This window comes from Loxodonta africana, chromosome 9 (assembly GCF_030014295.1).
Source record: "Loxodonta africana isolate mLoxAfr1 chromosome 9, mLoxAfr1.hap2, whole genome shotgun sequence".
Classification (NCBI taxonomy): domain Eukaryota; kingdom Metazoa; phylum Chordata; class Mammalia; order Proboscidea; family Elephantidae; genus Loxodonta; species Loxodonta africana.
Window position 1 is genome coordinate 33,742,018 of NC_087350.1, and position 23,600 is coordinate 33,765,617.

A 23,600-nucleotide genomic window follows, 5' to 3' on the forward strand; every position below is an offset into this window, starting at 1 on the left:
CAATGGGTCTCAAACCACCTGGATCAAAGGAGAATGAAGAACAAGAACACCAAGGTCACACGACAACTATGAGGCCAAGAGACAGAAAGGGCCACATGAACCAGAGTCTTACATCATCCTGACACCAGAAGAACTAGATGGTGCCCGGCCACAACTGATGACTGCCCTGACAGGGAGCACAACAGAGAACCCCTGAGGGAGCAGGAAAACAGTGGGATGCAGACCCCAAATTCTCATAAAAAGACCAGACTTAATGGTCTGACTGAGACTAGAGGAATCCCGGCAGTCATCATCCCCCAAACCTTCTGTTGGTTGGGGACAGGAACCATTCCCGAAGACAACTCATCAGACATGGAAGGAACTGGACAATGGGTTGGAGAGAGATGCTGATGAAGAGTGAGCTACTTGTATCAGGTGGACACTTGAGACTGTGTTGGCATCTCCTGTCTGGAGGGGAGATAGGAGGGTAGAGAGGGTTAGAAACTGGCAAAATTGTCATGAAAGAATAGACTGGAAGGGCTGACTCATTAGGGGGAGAGTAAGTGGGAGTATGGAGTAAGGCGTATATAAGCTTATATGTGACAGACTGACTTGATTTGTAAACGTTCACTTAAAGCTTGATAAAAATTATTAAAAAAATAAAACATGGCTCTGTGGCTGGGCTGCGGAGGCTGTTCCATCAGCATCCTTGTTCTGTGAGATGCTTATGGAAGCCGGCGGCCAGGGCAGAAAGGCCTTGTGAGTATGTATAGACCTATGCTTAGCTCCTGCCCAGTACGGCAGAGGGGACTGGCTGGCTGCAGTGTGTCGGTTATTAGATGATGACCATGTAATACTGAAAATGTCCTTTTTGGTTTGGGCTGAATAAAATTTAAGGATTTTGAAACAGTTACTTATGTAACTGTTTTTTTTTTATGTAACTGACAGAGTTGTCGTAAAATGTATTGAGCATTCTGCTACCATCATTTTTCTAACATCAGCATTTTTCCAACTGTTCCTTGGAGAAAAATATGCTCATATGAAAATGGTTCCTTCATTGTCCACGCATGGGACTGAAAAACAACAATAACAAAAAATCCTTGTGTTTATATGAACCGCTATGCCCAGAGATTCTCTGATTTTAAAGTGTTTTCCCTTCTGAGCTTGGCCTAAATAAAGCAAGGATACCTAACAAAAAAAAAAAAATGAAACAAGACCCATACCTCACTCCATGCACGAAAACTAATTCAAAATGGATCAAAGACCTAAATATAATATCTAAAACGATAAAGATCATGGGAGAAAAAATAGGGACAACGTTAGGAGCCCTAATACATGGCATAAACAGTATACAAAACTTTACTAAAAATTCAGAAGAAAAACTAGACAATTGGGAGCTCCTAAAAATCAAACACCTATGCTCATCCAAAGACTTCACCAAAAGAGTAAAAAGACTACCTACAGACTGGGAAAAAGTTTTTAGCTATGACATTTCTGATCAGCGTCATCTCTAAAATCTACATGATACTACAAAAACTCAACTGCAAAAAGACAAATAACCCAATTAAAAAATGGGCAAAAGATATGAATAGACACTTCACTAAAGAAGACATTCAGGTAGCTAACAGATATATGAGGAAATGTTCACGATCATTAGCCACTAGAGAAATGCAGATCAAAACTGTAATAAGATTTCATCTCACTCCAACAAGGCTGGCTGGCATTAATCCAAAAAAACACAAAATAATGTTGGAGAGGCTGTGGAGAGACTGGAACACTTCTACACTTCTGGTGGGAATGTGAAATGGTACAACCACGTTGGAAATTGATTTAGCACTTCCTTAAAAAGCTAGAAATAGAACTACCATACGATCCAGCAATCCCACTCCTTGGAATATATCCTAGAGAAATAAGAGCCTTTACACCAGCAGATATAGGCACATCCATGTTTATTGCAGCCCTGTTTACAATAGCAAAAAGTTGGAAGCAACCAAGGTGCCCATCAACGAATAAATGGATAAATTACGGTATAGTCACACAATGGAATACTACACATCGATAAAGAATGGTGAGGAATCTGTGAAACATTTCATAACGTGGAGGATCCTGGAAGGCATTATGCTGAGTGAAATTAGTCAGTTGCAAAAGGACAAATATTGTATAAGACCACCATTATAAGAACTTGAGAAATAGTTTAAACTGAGAAGATAACATGCTTTTGTGGTTATGAGATGGGGGAGGGAGGGAGGGAGGGAGGGTGGGAGGGGGCATTCACATATTAGATAGTAGATAAGAACTGCTTTAGGTGAAGGGAAAGACAGCACACAACACAGGGGAGGTCAGCACAACTAGACTAAAACAAAAGCAAAGAAGTTTCCTGAATAAACTGAATGCTTCAAAGGCCAGTGTAGCAGGGGCAGAGGTCTGGGGACCATGGTTTCAGGGGACATCTAAGTCAACTGGCATAATAAAATCTATTAAGAAAACATTCTGCATCCCACTTTGAAGAGTGGCGTCTGGGGCCTTGGACGCTAGCAAGCAGCCCTCTGGGGTGCATCAATTGGTCTCAACCCACCTGGATCAAAGCAGAATGAAGAACACCAAGGACACAAGGCGATTACGAGCCCAAGAGACAGAAAGGGGCACATGAACCAGAGACTACATCATCCTGAGACCAGAAGAACTGGATGGTGCCCGGCTACAACCCAACCGATGAGTGCCCTGACAGGGAGCACAACAGAGAACCTATAAGGGAGCAGGAGAGCAGTGGGATGCAGACCCCAAATTCTCATAAGACCAGGCTTAATGGTCTGACTGAGACTAGAAGGACCCCGGTGGTCATGGCTCCCAGACCTTCTGTTGGCCCAGGATAGGAACCATTCCCAAAGCCAACTCTTCAGACACGGATTGGACTGGACAATGGGTTGGAGTGGGATGCTGGTGAGGAGTGAGCTTCTTGGATCAGGTGGACACTTGAGACTATGTTGGCATTTCCTGCCTGGAGGTGAGATGAGAGGGTGGAGGGGGTTAGAAGCTGGCAAAATGGACACGAAAAGAGAGAGTGGAGGGAGAGAGCGGGCTGTCTCATTAGGGGGAGAGTAATTGGGAGTGTGTAGGAAGGTGTATATGGGTTTTTGTGTGAGAGACTGACTCGATTTGTAAGCTTTCACTTAAAGCACAATAAAAATTATTTTAAAAAAGTAAATATCGATGAAAATGTGTGCTCATATATGTATAAACCAAAAACCAGTTGTCATCGAGTCAATTCCGATTCTGGGCGACCCCATGTGTTTCAGACTAGAACTGTGTTGCATAGGGTTTTCAATGACTGATTTTTCTGAAGTAGATCTCCAGCCCTTTCTTCTTTAAAAGATGACCTTTAATTGTGATGAAGACAGATAGCCTAGATTTTGTCTTCTAGATACCATTCTCTATTAAAGAAACTAGAGCTTCTTGGAGAAATTGTTGATCTCATGGTGTTGTTGTTAGGTGCACTTGAGTCAGTTCTGAACACTACTCAGTCCTCTGCCATCCTCACAATAGTTATGCTTGAGCCCATCAATCCATCTCAATGATTGTCTACTTTACCAAGCAGAATATCCTTCTCCAGGAACTGGTCCTTCCTGATAACATGTCCAAAGTATATGAGACGAAGTCTTGCCATCTTTGCTTATAAGGAGCATTCTGACTGTGCTTCTTCCAAGGCAATTTCGGGCTGTGGAAGTTGGTAAAAATCTTCAATTTGTTCATCTTTGGCCTTAGTGGTTGGTGCCACTAAATAATTTGAATAATAGTCATATTAACTGGTCTTCCTTGTATGCATATGGATATTATCCTATCATTGACAGTGTTGTACTTCAGGATAGGTCTTGAAATGTTCTTTTTAACGATGAATGTGACATCATTCCTCTTCAATTTGTTATTCCTTGTATAGTAGACCATATCATTGTCCAATTCAAAATGGCCAATACCAGTCCATTTTAGCTCACTAATGCCTTGGATATCAATCTCTGTGTATTCTATTTCATTTTTGACGACTTCCAGTTTTCCTAGATTTATACCTCATACATTCCATGTTCCGATTATTAATGAATGTTTGCATCCATTTCTTCTCATTTTGAGTGGTGCCACATCAGCAAATGAAGGTCCCAAAAGCCTGACTCTGCCTGTGTCGTTACAGGTCAACTCTACTTTGAGGCGGCAGTTCTTTCCCAGTCGTACTTTGAGTACTTTCCAACCTGAGAGGCTCACCTTCTGGCACTATGTCAGACAATGCTCTGCTGTGATTCATAAGGTTTTCACTGGCCAAGTTTTTCAGAAGTAGGCTGCCAGGTCCTTCTTCCTAGTCAGTTTTAGTATGGAAGCTCCATTGAAACCTGTCTACCATGGGGGATCCTTCAAGAAAATGGAGGATAGATCTGGGACATCTTATGCCAGAAAGCAAGGATGTGTTCAAGGAATGATGTGCGTATGTCAAAAGAACACAGAAGCCAGCTTGAACAACAAAGTAAATAATCACTGTAATGGATTATAGCTCTTTGAATAAAATAGGAAATCATTAGGGCTTGTTGTTGTGGTGGTGGTTGTTAGGTGCCATTGAGTCGGTTCCGACTCATAGCGACCCTATGCACAACAGAACGAAACACTGCCCAGTCCTGAACCATCCTTACAATCGTTATGCTTGAGCTCATCGTTGCAGCCACTGTGTCAATCCACCTCATTGAGGGTCTTCTTCTTTTCTGGTGACCCTGTACTCTGCCAAGCATGATGTCCTTCTCCAGGGAATGATCCCTCCTGACAACATGTCCAAAGTATGAAAGATGCAGTCTCGCCATTCTTGCTTCTAAGGAGCATTCTGGTTGTACTTCTTCTAAGACAGGTTTGTTTGTTCTTTTGGCAGTCCATGATATGTATATTCAATATTCTTCGCCAACACCACGATTCAAAGATATCAATTCTTCTTCGGTCTTCCTTATTCATTGTCCAGCTTTCACATGCATATGATGCGATTGAAAATACCATTGCTTGGGTCAGGCCCACCTTAGTCTTCAGGGTGACATCTTTCTCTTCAACACTTTAAAGAGGTCCTTTGCAGCAGATTTACCCAATGCAATGCATCTTTTGATTTCTTGACTGCTGCTTCCATGGCTGTTGATTGCAACATGCAAGCCCCCACCGTATGACAAACTGACAGACATGTGGGGGATTAGTTCTTAGCAATATAAATATACAGATAAATTAAGAGTTTAATAAAGAATGGGGTATTTACATAGAACCTACCCCACAAAATATGTATTAATTCCAATGGGAGAAACTAACTTCACATTGAGGAGGCCTGGCAGATACCACCTTTATCAAGTGATCAAGGTGAACATCATCAGTGATGGGGAAAATTGAAGTCCTGCAGCACCTGATAGAACACAAGGGGAAGAAGGCATGAGAAACTCCTACCAAAGATGCATAAACTAAATCTTACATCAGACAAACCCAATTTGAGGGACTTCTACAAAATAACTGGCCTGTAATCTTCAAAAATATCAGAGTCAGGAAAGTCAAGGAAAGACGGAAGAACTGTTTTAGCCAGAGAAGATTAAAGAGATTGACACCTAAATGCCAGGAGTGATTCTAACTTGGATCCTTTGCTAAAATGGACTCATTGAACAACTGATGAAACGTAAATGGGGTCTGAGGGTCAGATGAGAGTAATGCAACAAAGTTTAGCCACAGATTTTAATGATTGCAGGGTCCCTGTTTTTAGGACATACCCACTAACACATCCAAGGGAGGAAGGGTATCATGTGGTCAACTTATCAAATGGTGCAAAGTGAAAAAAAATTCTTTGTACTGTTCTTGCAGTGTTTGAGATTTGAGATTGTTTCAAAAAAAATTATTGAAAAACAAATAAAAGTAGTCATCAGAAATAAATGAGTGAATGAATGTTGTGTGTGCCATAGAGTTTACCTTATAGGACAGAGTAGAACTGTCCCACAGTATTTCCTAGGTTGTAATTTTTATGGACACAGATCACCAGGTCTTTTTCCCACAGAGCAGTTGGTGGGTTTGAACTGCCAACCTTTCGGTTAGCAGCCAACCACCTTCACCGTTACAACACCAGGGTTCCTAATAAATAAATAAAATAACAGGGCAGAAAACAAAAGGAAAGGAAAAAAAATCTTACCACATCAAGAGATGCTATGGTGGCAGGAAAATGTTAGTGGTATGATTCGCACGCGGACCCCTTCCCTAACTAACAGATGTCCTTTGCAGTAAGTTACCAACACAAGTGGAGAATGAGCTGAAGTCACACCCATTCCAAACAAGGCAGCCACAAAGCTCTCCTTAGTCCACAACCACAGACAAGTCCTAGAAAGAACAGGCAAAAGCAACTTCCAGGAGAAGGACAGGGTCATGTTTTCCATGCCATTATCATTGAGAAGGTTTCTTCCTTTCTTTTTTGTTTGCTTTTTATAAATGCTATGTTTTAAAAGAGGTGGTAGTGAGGAATAACTGGTAGAATTAGTTTTCTCCTTTCATTTAAAGAAAAATGACGTCCAGATGAAAAGCTTTCAACTGGAAAAGGTTTCCTCAACCATTGTTTTGGAAAATAGAGAAGAAAACAAATTGCCTCACTCTAACACAATGACTATTCCAGACTTTGTGTGTTCCCTTTGAGTCTTTTTATGTGCCTCCTTTTTAAATGGCTGTAATCCTAGCATGCATTTGGACAAGTGCAGGCTTTGAAGTCAGATAGACCAAGTTCCACATCTGGTCTCTGCCACTGTATTTTGTACACTGAGTTTTTTGTTTAGTATCTATGTATTCTCTTTATTATTATTAATTTTTATTGTGCTTCAAGTGAAAGTTTACAAATCAAGTCAGTCTCTTCTATAAAATTTATACACACCTTGCTATACACTCCTAACTACTCTCCCCTTAATGAGGCAGCACATTCCTTCCCTCTACTCTCTCTTTTCATGTTCATTCGAGCAGTTTCTGGTCCCCTCTGCCTTCTCATCTCCCCTCCAGACAGGAGATTCCAACACAGTCTCATGTGTCTACTTGATCCAAGAAGCTCGTTCTTTACTAGTATCATTTTCCAATCCATTCCCTATCTGACAAGTTGGCCCCGGGAATGGTTCCTGTCTCGGGCTAACGAAAGTTCTGGGGACCATGACCTCCGGGGTCCTTCTAATCCCAGTCTGACCATTAAGTCTGGTCTTTTTATGAGAATTCGGTGCCTGGATCCCACTGCTCTTCTGCTCCCTCAGGGGTTCTCTGTTGTGTTCCCTGTCTGGGCAGTCATCGGTTATGGCCGGGCACCATCTAGTTCTTTTGGTCTCAGGCTGATGTAGTCTCTGGTTTATGTGGTCCTTTCTGTCTCTTAGGCTCATAATTACCTGTGTCTTTTGTGTTCTTCATTCTTCCTTGCTCCAGGTGGGTTGAGACCAACTGATGCATCTTAGACGGCCGCTTGCTAGCATTTAAGACCTGAGACGCCACTCTCCAAAGTGGGATGCAAAATGTTTTCTTAATAGATTATGCCAATTGACTTAGATGTCCCCTGAAGCCATGGTCCCCAAACCCCAACCCCTGCTTTGCTGGCCTTCGAAGAGTTTAGTTTATTCAGGAAACTTCTTTGCATTTGGTTTAGTCCAGTTGTGTTGACCTCTCCTGTTTTATGTGTTGTCTTTTCCTTCACCTAAAATAAAACTTTTCTGCTACCTAATTAGTGAAAATCCCTCTCGCTCCTTCCCTCCCTCCCCCATCTCGTAACCATCAAAGAATATTTCCTTCTCTGTTTAAACTATTTCTTGAGTTCTTATAATAGTGGCCTTATACAATATTTGTCCTTTTGCAACTGACTGATTTCACTCAGCATAATGTCTTCCAGATTTCTCCATGTTATGAAGTGTTTCATGGATTCATCATTGTTCTTTATCAATGTGCAGTATTCCATTGTGTGAATATACCATAATTTATTTACCCGTTCATCCATTGATGGGCACCTTGGTTGCTTCCAACTTTTTGCTGTTGTAAACAGGGCTGCAATGAACATGGGTGTGCATATATCTGTTGGTGTAAAGGCTCTTATTTCTCTAGGATATATTCCAAGGAGTAGGATTGCTGGATCATATGGTAGTTCTATTTCTAGCTTTTTAAGGAAGTGCCAAATCGATTTCCAAAGTGGTTGTACCATTTTACATTCCCACCAGCAGTGTATAAGTTTTCCAGCCTCTCCACAACCTCTCCAACATTTATTATTTTGTGTTTTTTGGATTAAAGCCAGCCTTGTTGGAGTGAGATGGAATCTCATTGTAGTTTTGATCTGCATTTCTCTAATGGCTAATGATTGTGAGCATTTCCTCATGCATTTGTTAGCAGCCTGAATGTCTTCTTTAGTGACGTGTCCATTCATATCCTTTGCCCATTTTTTTATTGGGTTATTTGTCTTTTTGCAGTTGAGTTTTTGTAGTATCATGTAGATTTTAGAGATGACACTGATCGGAAATGTCATAGCTAAAAACTTTTTCCCAGTCTGTAGTTGGTCTTTTTACTCTTTTGGTGAAGTCTTTAGATGAGCATAGGTGTTTGATTTTTAGGAGCGCCCAGTTATTTAGCTTTTCTTCTGAATTTTTAGTAATGTTTTGTACACTGTTTATGCCACGTATTAGGGCTCCTAATGTCCCTATATTTTCATCCATGATCTTTATCATTTTAGATTTTATATTTAGGTCTTTGATCCATTTTGAGTTAGTTTTTGTGCATGGAGTGAGGCATCGGTCTTGTTTCATTTTTTTGCAGGTGGTTTATCCAGTTATGGCAGCACCATTTGTTAAAAAGACTGTCTTTTCCCCAATTAACTAACTGACTTTGGGTCTTTGTCAAATATCAGCTGCTCATATGTGGATGGATTTATGTCTGGGCTCTCAATTCTGTTCCATTGGTCTATGTATGTGTTGTTGTACCGGTACCAGACTGTTTTGACTCCTGTGGTGGTATTATAGGTTCTAAAATCAGGTAGAGTGTGGCCTCCCACTTCATTCTTCTTTTTCAGTAACGCTTTATTTATTTGGGCCCGCTTGCCCCTCCGTATGAAGTTGGTGATTTGTTTCTCCATCTCATTAAAAAATATCATTGGAATTTGGATCAGACTTGCATTGTATCTATAGATGGCTTTTGATAGAACAGACATTTTTACAATGTTCAGTCTTCCTATCCATGAGCAAGGTATATTTTTCCACTTATGTAGGTCTCTTTTGTTTTTTTCTATGTATTCTCTTATAATGGCTGAATTTTTCCTTGAAATGCATGATGCTTTGTAAATTAGACTGTCTTCTGTAATAAATTATCATTTGTGCAGACTTCACTCAGGTGGCAGGTTTCCACACAGGAAGTAAGTTTCTACCTCAGGCCTTTTGTACTTGCTTTTTCCTCTGCCTGGAATGTGCTTTTCCAGGTATCCACTGGTACACTCTTTAATGTCTGCTTACATATCTTCTTATCAGAGAGGATCCCTACCTTCTAACCTATTTCAAATTATTATTTGTCTCCAATGACTGTACCTTGCCCTTGCTCAAAGCCACTCTGTTGGCCTTATCACAACCTGACAAAATATGTATTTGTTCGTTGTCTCAATCTTTGCTTTTCTCCCATAGCCTGTAAGTCAATAAGAGCAAGGACTTTTTAAAATGTAATGTTCACTGCTATAACCCCATTATCTAGAAACATACCTGACTTGTACTAGGCACTTTAAAGATATACAATGAGTGAATGAAGTATGAACTATTTTAAAATACAGAGAAAAATATGATTGGATGAAATCATGAGGGAAAATATAAAAGGCATGGTAGAAGAAATCAGAAGACCTAAATAGAATTCTCTTGAGAGAAAGAATAACTAGAAGACATACAATAATTAAACAAATAGTGGAATTTTTTCTGAGCTGAAGACGGGGGTGGGATGAGGCCTCAACATGTTATTATTGAGAAAAAACACACATTTGACAATAACCCAATACAATTCTTGAACTGGAGCTCTGGGTGGTTCAGTGGTTAAGCATTTGGCTCCTAACCAAATGGTCGGCAGTTGGAATTTACCAGCCATTCCTTGCAAACCCTATGGGGTAGTTCTACTCTGTCATATAGGGTCCCTATGAGTTGAAATGGGCTCAATGGCAATGAGTTTGGTTTTATATATGGCATAGAATCCCTGGATGGTACAAAGGTTAACGTGTTTGCTAAACCAAAGGTAGGATGTTCCAGTCCACCCAGAGACACCTTGGAAGATATGCCTGGTGATCTACTTCCAAAATATCGGCCATTGAAAACCCTATGGAATACAGTCCTACTCTGATACACTTGGGGTTACCATGAGTTAGAATCGATTCAAAGGCAACTGGTACTGGTGTATACAGCATAGATACAGAGATCCTGACGAAAGGTGAGTAAGTTTATAAATAAGGGCACTTGAAATGGAAGATTTATATGAACAATTCAAATCATAATTTTAAAACTTAGGAGTTGGAAAGTGGGTGAAGAAGAGGAAGGAAATACAAGTGATTTGAAATTTACCAGGACCACGAATTTTTAGCTGAATTTTATCTAGCCTTTAAAGGCCTGGCAATACTATATTTATTTAAACTATTATAAGGAGTTCCTGGGTGGCACAACTGGTTACGCGTTCAACTACTAGTTGAAAGGTTGGTGGTCTGAATCCACCTAGAGGCACCTCAGAAGACAGGCCTGGCAATCTCCTTCTAAAAGGTCATAGCCTTGAAAACCCCATGGAGCAGTTCTACTCTGCACACATGGGGTCTCCGTGAGTCGGGATGGATTCGATGGCAACTAACAACAGCAACATTGTAAACCATAGAAAAGGATGAAAACTCCAAATTCATTTCACAAAGCCAATGTAAACCTAATCAAACCTGATAAAGCTAAAGCAAAATAAGAAATTATAGACGATCTCACTTAAAAATATAGGTTTAAAAATCTAAATAAAACACTAGCAGATAGAATCCAACCATGTATCCAAAGAATGGTAGAAATTGTAACCAATGGCACCGTACAGTTTATATAAAAATTGTTAAAGGGGAATCTAATTTGCTGTGTAAACTTTCACTGAAAACATAAAGTATCATATAAAAAATATATATATGTATATACATATACCCACATACACATATACCAAGAAGCCTGTATGGCGCAAATGAGTTGCTATTGGCTGCTAACTGAAAGGTTGGCATTTTGAACCCAGCCAGTGGCTTTGCAGAAGGAAAGTCCTAGCAATCTGATTCTGTAAAGATTACAGTCAGGAAAACTCAGTGAAACACTTCTGTTCTGAAACACATAAGGTGGTCGTGAGTCAGGGGCCAACTCAATGGCAGCTATAACAACAAAAACGTACATATACCAAAGTAATTATGAACCAAAAAAAAAAAAAAACCTGTTGCTATGGAGTCGATTTCAGCTCATAATGACCCCACAGGACAGAGTAGAACTGCCCCATGCAGTTTCCAAGCAGTGCGTGGTGGATTCAAACTACTGACCTTTCTGGTAACCAGCTGTAGCTCTTAACCACTACACCACCAGGGTTCTGAGTAATTATGTGTAACTTTTAATCTTCTTAGTTTCACTCTCTTTTAGAATTTTTCCAAATTTTCCACTAATTCTGTTATATATATATACAATTTTAACTTTAGTTTTTAAGATTTTTAAAAAGCCCTTTTCCCAGAAGCCCTGATTTTCTGAGCCTGCCACTGACTGGCCATGAAATCTACTCCTAAAATAGCCCCTGTGGCTTGCCAAACAGCAGATTAGCCTGTTTTATTCTCTAGGGAACCCAGAGAACTAAACATCAAGTTGGCAGGCATTGGGGCAGAGGGAACAATTCCTCTCACAGGTGTCATGCAGGAACCCCACATTTAATTCCATCATTCTCACCATTGGCCTCACCTGGGAACCTGTTAGAAACGCAAATTCTTGGCCCCACCCCAGACCTACTAGATGAAATTCTAGGGGAGGCATACAGCAACCATGGTTAACAAACCCTCCAGGTGATTCTGATACACACTAAACTTTGAGAAAACCTGAGCTAAGCCATCCAAAACAAGACTGCTGGCAGGAACAGGGCAGTGAGAAACAATTTGGGATCAGTAAGGGCGGGGGATGATGAGGAGAGAGCAAGGGTAAATTATCTAATAGGCAAGGAAGCATGGCGCTTACCTTGCTTATCAGACCATCTATAGTGAACAATTTCACATTTTTCACAACATCAAAAATTCTGCTTCTAGGTATAGCTGGCATCTGCTTCTTTCCCAACCCCACAGCACCTTCCTACAGAATCAAAGCCTCTTCTCAAATTTACCGTCCCTAAAAAAAAAAAAAAAAGATGGATTACTCAGTAAGCAAGGTAAGCATAGGCTTACTCGCGCTTACTTACTAATTTGTAGTAACCAATTTCACGTGGCTTTCACTACATCTTTGAAAGGCGAAACCTATGTGAAATTGGTCACTACAGGTAAGAAAGTAGGCACAAGTAAACCTGTGCTTATCTTGTTTACTGTGTAATCCATCACTGAGAGAGAAGAAGCAAGTGCCCCCTTGGTTCAGGCTGGGAAAATATGACAACTGTTGTAACTGTGATAGATTCGTTAAAATTTTGTGAAAACGCCTCAAGAACGTTTACTCACACCGTGTACCCTGTGCCTAGAACAAAGCCTGGAACATGTTAAATATTTGTTGACTGAATTAAAAGTGAGTGCATGAGTGAATTAACCAAATAACTTACGTAACATGTAAAAAACAAACAAGAATGATAGACCATGAAGTCTTCCGGGAGGTCAAGGGTGGTTCGGTACCAGGAAGTCTATCAACACAATCTATTAAATCACCACTTTGAAGGAGGAAAATTACATGATCATATCTTTAGGTGCTGAAGATTTATTTAGTAAAATGGCACTCATTCCTAATCAGTAAAATAAGAGTAAAGACTTTCTTTCATATAACAATGTCTACATATCAAACCAACAGCAGATTGTGTCCTTAAGTGCATAATGGTAAAACCATTTTAATTAAAACTTGGAAGATGTCCCAAATGCATTAACACAACAAATTAAATAATCAATTGAATATCTGAAAATAAAAATAAAACTCTTTGGGCTTTCACCTAAAGCACAATAAAAAATAAATACATTAATAAAACTCTCTGATTTTGCTGATCGTGTAATTACATTCCTGAAAAGATCCCAGAGAGATTAGTAACAAGCTACTATAGATAATAAGAGAATTAGGTTACAGGATTGGATAAAAAAGAGTTTAAAAATCAGTAGCTTTTTCTGTATCCTAACAATATCTACATAGAAGAAGAAATGTGGAAAAATATTTTATTCACAACAATGGAAAAATATAAAATATTTCAGAATATGTTTAGCAAGAGAGAAAACCCATATGGGGGAAAAAACTATAAAATTTCACTGAAGAAAATAAAACACGATCTGAACAAATGAAAAGATAGACAACGTCCTTAAATAGGAAAGCTAATACCATAGATGTGTCAATTTTCACAAAATTCGTATGTAAATTAACTGTAATTTTTTGGCAACACTGTATTAGTTTCCTATTGCAGCTATAACAAATTACTACAAATTTAGTGAGTTAAAACAATACAAATTTATTCTCTTACAGCTTCAGAGTTTAGAAGTCCAAAATCAGTTTCATTAAGCTCAAGTCAAGATGTTGGCAGGCCTGGTCCCTTCTGAAGGCTCTGAGAGAAGGATCCGTTTCCTTGTCTTTTTCAGCTTCTAGTGGCCACTTGCATTTCTTGCTTGTGGCCCCTTCCCCCATCTTCAAAGTGTATTACTCCAATCTCTGCTTCTGTCATAACGTCACCTTCTTTTCTGACTTTGACTCCCCCTTCATCCCTCTTATAAGGATCTTTGGGATTACTTTGGGCCTGTCTGGATAATCCAGGATAATCTCCCCATTTTAAAATTCTTAATTTAATTACAACTGCAAAGTCCCGTTTGCCATATAAGGTAAAATTCACACGTTCCAGGGATTAGGACGTGGGCATATTTGGGGGAGGGTGTTATTCATCTTAGCACTAAACACCAGTAGGATTCTTAAAATTGTTACAGAAGAATGAATGCTCAAGAATAGCCAAAAAGGTATGAAAGAACAGTAACAGAAGGGGGCACATTCTAAAGCACTGTAATCAAATCAATATATTATTGTGGAGAAATAAATAGATCCATGGAACAGGATAGAGAATTCAGAAAGATATCTCAGTATATAAGAAAATGTAACACTTAACAAAATTGCTTTTTCAACTCAAGGAAAAAAGAATGGGTCATTTAGTAAATGATGCTAACAAAACTATTAAGACACAGAAAGAAAATGAAAGTGGACCTCTATTCCCACAATGTAAAATATTATAAATTGAATAAAGGTAAAGGTTCAACTGCAAACTAAAACAATAAAAATAGAGCAAAAAACCATAAGGGTTCCTTGGTGGTGCACAGTTTGCGCTTGTCTACTAACCCAAAGATTGACAGTTCGAACCCACCTAGCAGCATCTGAAAGAAAGGCCTGGCAATCTGCTTCCTTAAAGATTACAGCTAAGAAAACGCTGTGGATCAGTTCTACTACGTAACACCTGGAGTTGTCATGAGTCGGAGTCGACTTGATGGCAATGGGTTTTTGGTTTTTAAGAAAACCTAGGGCATATACAATCTAAGAATGGGAAATGCCTTTCTGGAACCCCAGAAGGTATTTAAGGAAAAAAAAAAAAAAAGGACATATCTGAACATGTAAATGAAAAACTTATATCTGGAAAATGTAAACCAAAACAGTCGCCATTTAGTTGAGTTCAATTCATGACAACCCCATGTGTTCCATGTTTTTCAAAGTAGAACCATGCTCCAAAGGATTTTCAATGGCTGACTTTTCAGAAGCAGATCGCCAGACCTTTCTTCTGAAGTGCCTCTGGGTAGACTTGAACCTTCAACCTTTTGGTTAGCAGTTGAGTGTTTTAACCGTTTGTGCCACCCAAGGACTCAGGGACAATAAGCAAGGTAAGCATGAGCTTAGGGCATCAACAAAACAAGGGGACCAGCTGTCCAAAGCAAAGACCCATAGATGCCAAGCAGACAGTACACAAAGAAAGGCGAGCACTGCAGTGGAGGGGAACTGGCAAAGCACTAAATGAAATTGTGACTATTTTATAAATTTTATAAGTTGTTATACAATGACAATTGTATTTTCATTTTCATTTCGGACCCATCAGGTATAACCTCACATTCAGTTTTCTCTCATCAAAAACATAGGAGTGTGCCAGCAGCACCATAATCACGTGATTTGTGATGCATCTGGTCCTGCACAAAGTGAACCAAAACGGGTCTTTGGATTGACCATACCCTTGTATGTGTAACATGCATTTTGTGATCACTCTCACCACCTTCGAGTATCAGCAGTAATCCAATGAACTGTGAAGATGCAGCATCAAAGAACGGAAAGTGAGCGTGTAAGTTTTTAAGTATTATTTCAAAACGAAAAGCACTGGTGGAGATCTGTAAAGGACCTGCCAACAAATATCGTACAACAAACTAATGAAATTACTTCCGACTGCCTTGTAAGTGCTATTTCTTTTGACTATCTCAGACCTGAAGAACAAAATTATGTGCTCCAAATAAATTTTTTTACTTACTAATTTTCAAATATAAATTTTTGTGTTAACATTCAAATTCAAATGTAAATTGTATTTTATTAATTTTTCTTGTTTTATAAATCTTATTTATTTTCAATTATTCCAATTTATTTGCTACAGTAGAACCAGATTTAAAAAGTGACATAATTTTATATCCAGATAAAATGAAACTGAAACAACTAAGTGGAATGCAAAAACAAAAGCTCACAGAAGATAAAAAAGAAAACAATTTCTGAATCCCTAAAAACCATTCCAAAATTAACTTTGTTTTTGAAACATAATGAATCCAAAGAGATTTATTCCATTGAATGCTCAAGTTTAGTGTATACAAATTGTTGTACTAGTACTGATAGTGCTGAAATTTTTGATAGCAATATGAATATGATAGAATTTGTCCCAAATTCTGCATCCATTTCATGTTGTAGTAAAAAAAAATTGATAATGGTGTAGATAGTGAAACTATTTTAGAATCTGAAATTGTTGCATCTGCAGATCCCATGAATAACAGAAATACAGATCCTGCTCTGTGGAATAATTTTTCTTCTAATGATGTAAATTATTGGATTGAAAGAGGGTCATGTGATTGTCAACATCACAGTGGACCTTTTGATAATTCCAGTTGAAAATTTCTGGATGGTAAACAAACAAGGTTTTGTAGCCAGAATGTACTTCTAGGATGCGAAGCTAAAGGTGAAAATTATAAGAGGGAGTGGCTACTGTATTCCCCATAAATCAGCTCTGTACATTGTTTGGTTTGCAAACTATTCAGTCCTAAATCAGTTAATTCTCGATTTCCTAAAGACAGATTTAACAATTGCTGCAACTCAAATAGGACTGATAAACACAAAAACAGTTGGATTCACAGAGACTGTATGTTGGCATATTTAAAATGAAGACACGGTTTCGACTTAGCTCATAAACTGGAAACACAAATTAATGAAGAATGTCAGTATTGGAAAGCCATTTTACAATGCACTGTTGCTGTCATTATAACAATCGCTGAACTTAGACTATCATTTTGAGGAAGAAATGAAGTGTTTGCGTCCCCATGAAATGGAAGTTTTGGGGATTTACTTGAACTTGTTGCTCAGTTTGATCCATTTGTAGCAGGTCACATCTCAAAATACGGTAACACGGGAAAGGGCAACCCATCCTATATGTCTAAAACAACATATAAAGGATCAGTAAACTTAATAAGTGATAAAGTTCGATCAACTGTTTTCAGTGAAAGAAACATAGCTTGCTATTTCAGTTTATCTTTAGATTTCACTCCTGATCTTTCTTATATGGATCAGCTAAGTATTGTTTTAAGGTATATATCTCCAACAGATGCAAAACCTATAGAACGATTTATCACATTTACTAGCTTAAGAACCCATACCAGTGAAAAAATTGCAAATCAAGAACTTGACTATTTATGTAAAGTTTGCAAATTGATTTTTCTAAGTGCAGAGGCCAGTCCTATGACAACGCTGCCAATTATGTCAGGGCATCCTAATGCATGCAACAGAAAATTTTAGAACCTAATGAACATGCCATTTTCCTACCATGTGCATTCACGTAATCTTGTAGGACATAGTACAGTAGATTGTTGTCCAGAAGCAGCTGATTCTTTTTCTACTGTTCAGTTATTCTACACATTTTTTGCTACCTTTAAACACCAATGCGCAGTTTTTTAAACATATTTAGGCAACAATTGAGTATTAAAACTTTTTTTTAATACATGTTCTGCTGCTATTCATAAGGTTTTCACTGGCTAATTCTTTTCAGAAGTAGACTGCTGGGTCCTTCTTCCTAGTCTGTCTCAGTCTGGGAGCTCAGCTGAAACATGTCTGCAACGGGTGACCCTGCTGGTTATTTGAATATCAGTGGCATAGCTTCCAGCATCATAGCAACACACAAGCCCCCACAGTACAACAAACTCACAGATGCATGGGTAGGTGGAAAATATGGCCTTGGTGGTAGACACCACGCCAGAGATCGCATGTTTGAATTTTGCAAGACCAACGACTTCTTCTTGCAAATACCTTTTTTTCACCAACATAAACAGTGACTATACACATGGAACTCACCAGATGGAACACACAGGAATCAAATCAAATACATCTGTGGAAAGAGATGATGGAAAAGCTCAATATCAGTCAGAACAAGGCCAGGGGCCAACTGCAGATCAGGCCATCAATTACTCATATGCAAATTCGAGTTGAAACTGAAGAAAATTAGAACAAGTTCACGAGAGCCAAAGTACAACCTTGAGTATATCCCACCTGAATTTAGAGACCATCTCAAGAATAGATTTGACACATTGAACACTAATGACTGAAGACCAGATGAGTTGTGAATGACATCAAGGAAATCATACATGAAAAAAGCAAGAGATCATTGAAAAGACAGGAAAGAAAGGAAAGACCAAGGTGGATGTCAGAGGAAACTCTGAAACTTGCTCTTAAACATCGAGCAGCTAAAACAAAAGGAAGAAATGATGAAGTAAAAGAACTGAATGGAAGATTTCAAAGGCTGGCTTGAGAAGACAAAGTAAAGTATTATGACATGTGCAAAGACCTGCTGATAGAAAACCAAAAGGGAAGAACATGCTCAGCATTTCCCAAGCTAAAAGAACTGAAGAAAAAATTCAAGCCTCAAGTTGCAATACTGAAGGATTCCACGGGGAAAACATTAAAGACGCAGAAAGCATCAAAGGAAGATGAAAGGAATACACAGAGTCACTATACCAAAAAGAATTGGATGTTCTACCACTTCAGGAGGTAACATATGATCAGAAACCAATGGTACTGAAGAAAGAAGTCCAAGCTGCACTGAGGGCACTGGCAAAAAAACAAGGCTCCAGGAATTGACAGAATACCAATTGAGATGTTCCAACGAATGGATGCAGCACTGGAAGCACTCGCTCGTCTATGCCAAGAATTTGGAAGACAACTACCTGGCCAACTAACTGGAAGAGATCCATATTTATACCTATTTCCAAGAAAGATAATCCAACCAAACGTGGAAATTATCGTGCAATATCATACGCAAGCAAAATTTTGCTGAAGATCATTCAAAAGCAGCTGCAGCAGTATATCAACAGGAAATTGCCAGAAATTCAAGCTGAATTTAGAAGAGGATGTGGAACTAGGGATATCATTCCTGATGTCAGATGGATCCTGGCTGAAAGCAGAGAATACCAAAAAGATGTTTACCTGTGTTTTATTGACTATGATAAGGCATTCGTCTGCGTGGATCATAACAAATTATGGATAACATTGCAAAGAATGGGAATTCCAGAACACTTAATTGTGCTCATGAGGAACATGTATACAGATCAAGAGGCAGTTGTTGGACAGAACAAGGAGATACCATGTGGTTTAAAGTCAAAAAAGGTATGTGTGCATCAGGGTTGTATCCTTTCACCATACCTATTCAATCTGTATGCTGAGCAAATAATCCAAGAAGCTGGACTATATGAAGAAGAACGGAGCATCAGAATTGGAGGAAGACTCCTTAACAACCTATGTTATGCAGATGACACAACATTGCTTGCTGAAAGTGAAGAGGACTTGAAGCACTTGCTGATGACGATCAATGATCACAGCCTTCGGTATGGATTACACCTCAACATAAAGAAAACAAAAATCCTCACAACTGGATGAATAAGCAACAGCATGACAAATGGAGACAAGATCGAAGTTGTCAAGGATTTCATTTCACTTGGATCCAAAATCAACACCCATGGAAGCAGCAGTCAAGAAATCAAAAGATGCATTGCATTGGTCAAACTTGCTGCAAAAGACCTCTTTAAAGTGTTAAAAAGCAAAGATGTCACCTTGAGGACTAAGATGCACCTGACCCAAGCCACGGTGTTTTCAATCACCTCATATGCATGTGAAAGCTGGACAATAAATAAGGAAGAATGAAGAATTGACGCCTTTGAATTGTGGTGGTGGTAAAGAATATTGAGTATACCATGGACTGTCAAAAGAATGAACACATCTGTCTTGGAGGAAGTACAACCAGAACGCTCCTTGGAAGCAAGGATGGCGAGAGTGAGTTTCGCATACTTTGGACATGTTGTCAAGAGGGATCAGACCCTGGAAAAGGACATCATGCTTGGTAAAGTAGAGGGTCAGCAAAGAAGAGGAAGACTTTCCACGAGATGGATTGACACAGTGGCTACAACAGTGGGCTCAAGCATAGAGACAATTGTGAGGATGCAACAGGACAAGGCAGTGTTTTGTTCTGTTGTGCATAGGGTCACTGTGAGTCATAACTGACTTGATGTCACCTAACAACTACAACAATACGTGTTGGTAATGCATGCTGTAGCAATGCGTGCAATCCTGGAATCATGCACTCAGATTCTAGATGCATTAGAAAATATTGCTGCAGACCAGACACAAAAAGGAGATACTGAAAGAAAAACTGAAAACATTGCCAACAGAATGCAAATGCTACAGTAGAAGCCCAGAAGATTAACGATAAAATATTAGAAATAGATATCTCAATGGAAGGACATAGAAGTAGAATTGAAACAATGGAAGAATTAGCCAAATAGAGGACAAATCCCTTGATACCGATTTGTTGGAGGAACAATCAGAAAAAAAGATTGAAAAAAAAAATGAAGAAAGACTAAGAGTTTTATGAGACACTATGAAGAGTAATAATTCATGTGAAATGGGAACCCCAGAATAGGAGGAGACAAAAAAAAAAAAGCCCAGAGAGAATTGTTGAAGATTTGCCAGAAGAAAACTTCTCCAATATCGTGAAAGATGAGAAGATATCTATCCAAGAAGCTCAACGAACTCCATACAGAATAGGCCTCAAAAAAAAGTTACCAAGACATATCATAATCAAACTTTCCAAGTCCAAAGATAAAGAAAGAATTTTGAGAGCAGCTCAGGGAAAATAAAATATCACCCACAAGGGGATTCCAATAAGGCTGAGCTTGGGTTTCTTGGCAGAGACCATGCAGGCAAGGAGGCAGTGGGATGACATTTATAAAACCCTGAAAGAAAAGAATTGCCAAACAAGAATCATACACCCAGCATAATTGTCTCTCAAATATGATGGCAAAATTAGGACATTCCCAGATAGACAGAAATAAAGGGGTTTTGTAAAAAACCAGATCATCCTTAGAAGAAATATTAAAGAGAGTCCTTCGGATAGAGAGCCAATGACAGCAGACAATAACCTGAGGGTCAGCCACATGACAGCATCACCGAGATGCCAACCCTGATAGGGAAATTACAAAACTAAAATAAAGCTGCAGAACTGAAAACAGGGAACTAGAGATGTCAATCTGAAATTGAGGGCAACTTCAAAGCCAAAAAAGGAATGAACAGTGTAGTTATAGAACTTTCATATGGAGAGGAAGTTAAGGTGGTAACTGTAAATAACAGCCTGTTTTAAACATAGGTTGATGAAGGTAACCCTCACAGTAACCATAAAGAAAATCAAAAAACCTACCTACAAAATTAAAGAAGAAAATAAAAAAGACTCAGTAAACACAAAATCGACAAAAAAGAAGGCAGTGAAAAGACAATTCGTGAACAAAAAGAACTCAGCACAGAAAATTACGTGAAACAAAGAAACTGCCAACACCACACACACACACACACAAAAAAAACCCAGAAATTAGTGCAAGCTTATCTCGATGACTTAAATACAAACCTTTACAGGGAAGTGCAACAATTTCGTTCTTATATGAGAACTAAGTTTACAGATTCAGGAAAAACAAACTTTACTCATGAAAAAAAAAAAAAAAAATTTTTTTTTTTTTTTTTAACTCATGTAGCCATGTATAATTCCATAATAGAAGATAAAATACGGTGTGTATTTCCCGGTGTGTATTTCTCATATCCCTAACTTTAACGATTGATCACAAACTGCACAACAGAACACTTATTTTCATCCTTGAAGACACTCAAAAACCCTTAGTGTACAATAATGATTCAAGAAAGACTCAAGTCATTATCCTCACTTTGGATGGACGTCGATCTTGTTTGGCAGCTTAATTGTGATGGAATCATTGAAGAATTTGTAAGAGCAAAGAATATAAAGAAATGTTTTCAATTATAATGTGTTAGAAAGACCTATCTAAAAATAAAATATAGTAATTCGTTGTAATATTTGTTTTCTGATCATTAAATTTTCTTTTATGACATCTTTTCATTTGTTCATTTATAATCATAGCATTTATTACAAAACAAGCATCGAAACGGAAGTATAAGCTGTTTAAAACAAAATTGGTGAAAGTCAATTTTTCATTGTGGAAGCTCAACAGAATTTTCCATTGATTGTCGGAGCAACTAAGTTCACTGACTCAGTTTTTTTGTTGTCGTTGTAGAATATCTAGAATATTCTTTTTTGTAGACAACGTGGCATGTAGTAAAAATCTTAGTACCCACACATTCACTAAAAATTTTATAATCCAGTTCATCTCATTTTGATAAAATGGCATATGCCACTTTTATTACAGTCCCATTTAAAAAGAAATTACACCATAGATAGCTAAGACACACCCCCCACATACATACATATAACCCAAAACCAAAACACCCAGTTAGCACATATCCTGTTTCAATGCATGAGTAAGCAGAGGACCGGGCATCACAGATTATCAGTGATTAGGGCCTTCACACGTCTTAATCTGGCCCTGCAGGGACTCCAGATAACAATATAGAAAGAACAGACTTTTAATATTGGGTAAGCATTATCATGGAGCCCTGGTGGTACAGTGGTTAAGAGCTACGGCTACTAACCAAAAGGTCAGCAGTAAGTTGGAATCGACTCAACGGCAATGGGTTTTTTAAGCATCATCATACGTACAGAGACCCTGTAGGACAGAGTAGAACTGCCCCATAGGATTTCTAAAGAGCTGCTGGTGGATCTAAACTGCCGACCTTATGGTTAGCAGCCGAGGTCTTAACCACTGCACCTCCAGAGCTATGAGTCAGAATTGACTCCTTGGGCTTGGTTTTGGTTTAATCATTATCAGAGTCGTATGCTTGTAAGGTAGAAGGAAAAAACCAAAAACTGAACAAGTTGTCGCTGAGTTGACCCTGACTCATGGCGACCCCATGTACATCACAGAAGAACGGCATTCCATAGGATTTTCTTAGCTGTGACTTTTCAGAAGCAGATCTCCAGGCTTTTCCTCCAAAGTGTCTCTGGATGGGTTCGAACTGACAACCTTTCAGTTAGCACCAGAACGCTTAGCCATTTGCGCCACCCAAAGTGACTGCAAAGTCTGGATAAAATTTCCATTAATTTAGAGAAAAGAACAAAAACTTCTCTGTCTCTCTGAGAGACATGAGAATGTACCTAATGATCGCCTCATGGATACTTTGGGAGCAACCCTTGGGCTAATTCCAAAGGTAAGTGTTTACAGTTCCTAGAGTCCAAAGACCCAGGAATCAATGCACAAAAAAATACAATTAAAAAAAAAAATCATCATGTCGAAATCAAGTGTTAAACCAAACCAAACCCACCGCTGACGAGTTGATTCCGACTTACAGCAACCCTATAGGACAGAGTAGAACTGCCCCGTAGAGTTTTCCAGGAGCGCCTGGCAGAGTTGAACTGCAGACTTCTCGGTTAGTAGCCGTAGCCGTAGCACTTAACCACTATGCCACCAGGGTTTCCAACCAAGTGTTAGAGTCTGTAATATATAAAGCGCTCTTGCAAAAGAACAGGAATGAGACAAAACAACTCATTAAAACCAGTCTGAGCTGCCTGGCTGTGGGTTACTTCGTTTTTTCCGTCTTTCTATTTTCTAACTGTATCTGCTCATCTTTGGGCAGCATTTCCAGAGCTCTAAAATAGTTAATTCTGTAACTGTCAAAAGTGAATGACGACTTCGCCGGTGACTAATACGAAAATGGTTATCTGTGCCTGCCAGTGAGAGAATCAAATATTTT

At 38.8% G+C, this 23,600-nt stretch overlaps 1 long non-coding RNA gene across 1 annotated transcript in view; it reads left to right on the forward strand.

Annotated features, from left to right (window-relative positions):
* Positions 1-23,600, forward strand: part of LOC135232426 (uncharacterized) — a 43,823-nt gene that overhangs the window by 15,271 nt on the left and 4,952 nt on the right. Inside the window, exon 2 of the long non-coding RNA XR_010322966.1 lies at positions 15,305-15,501. This is a non-coding gene — a long non-coding RNA (uncharacterized LOC135232426). The remainder of the gene's footprint in view (positions 1-15,304; positions 15,502-23,600) is intronic.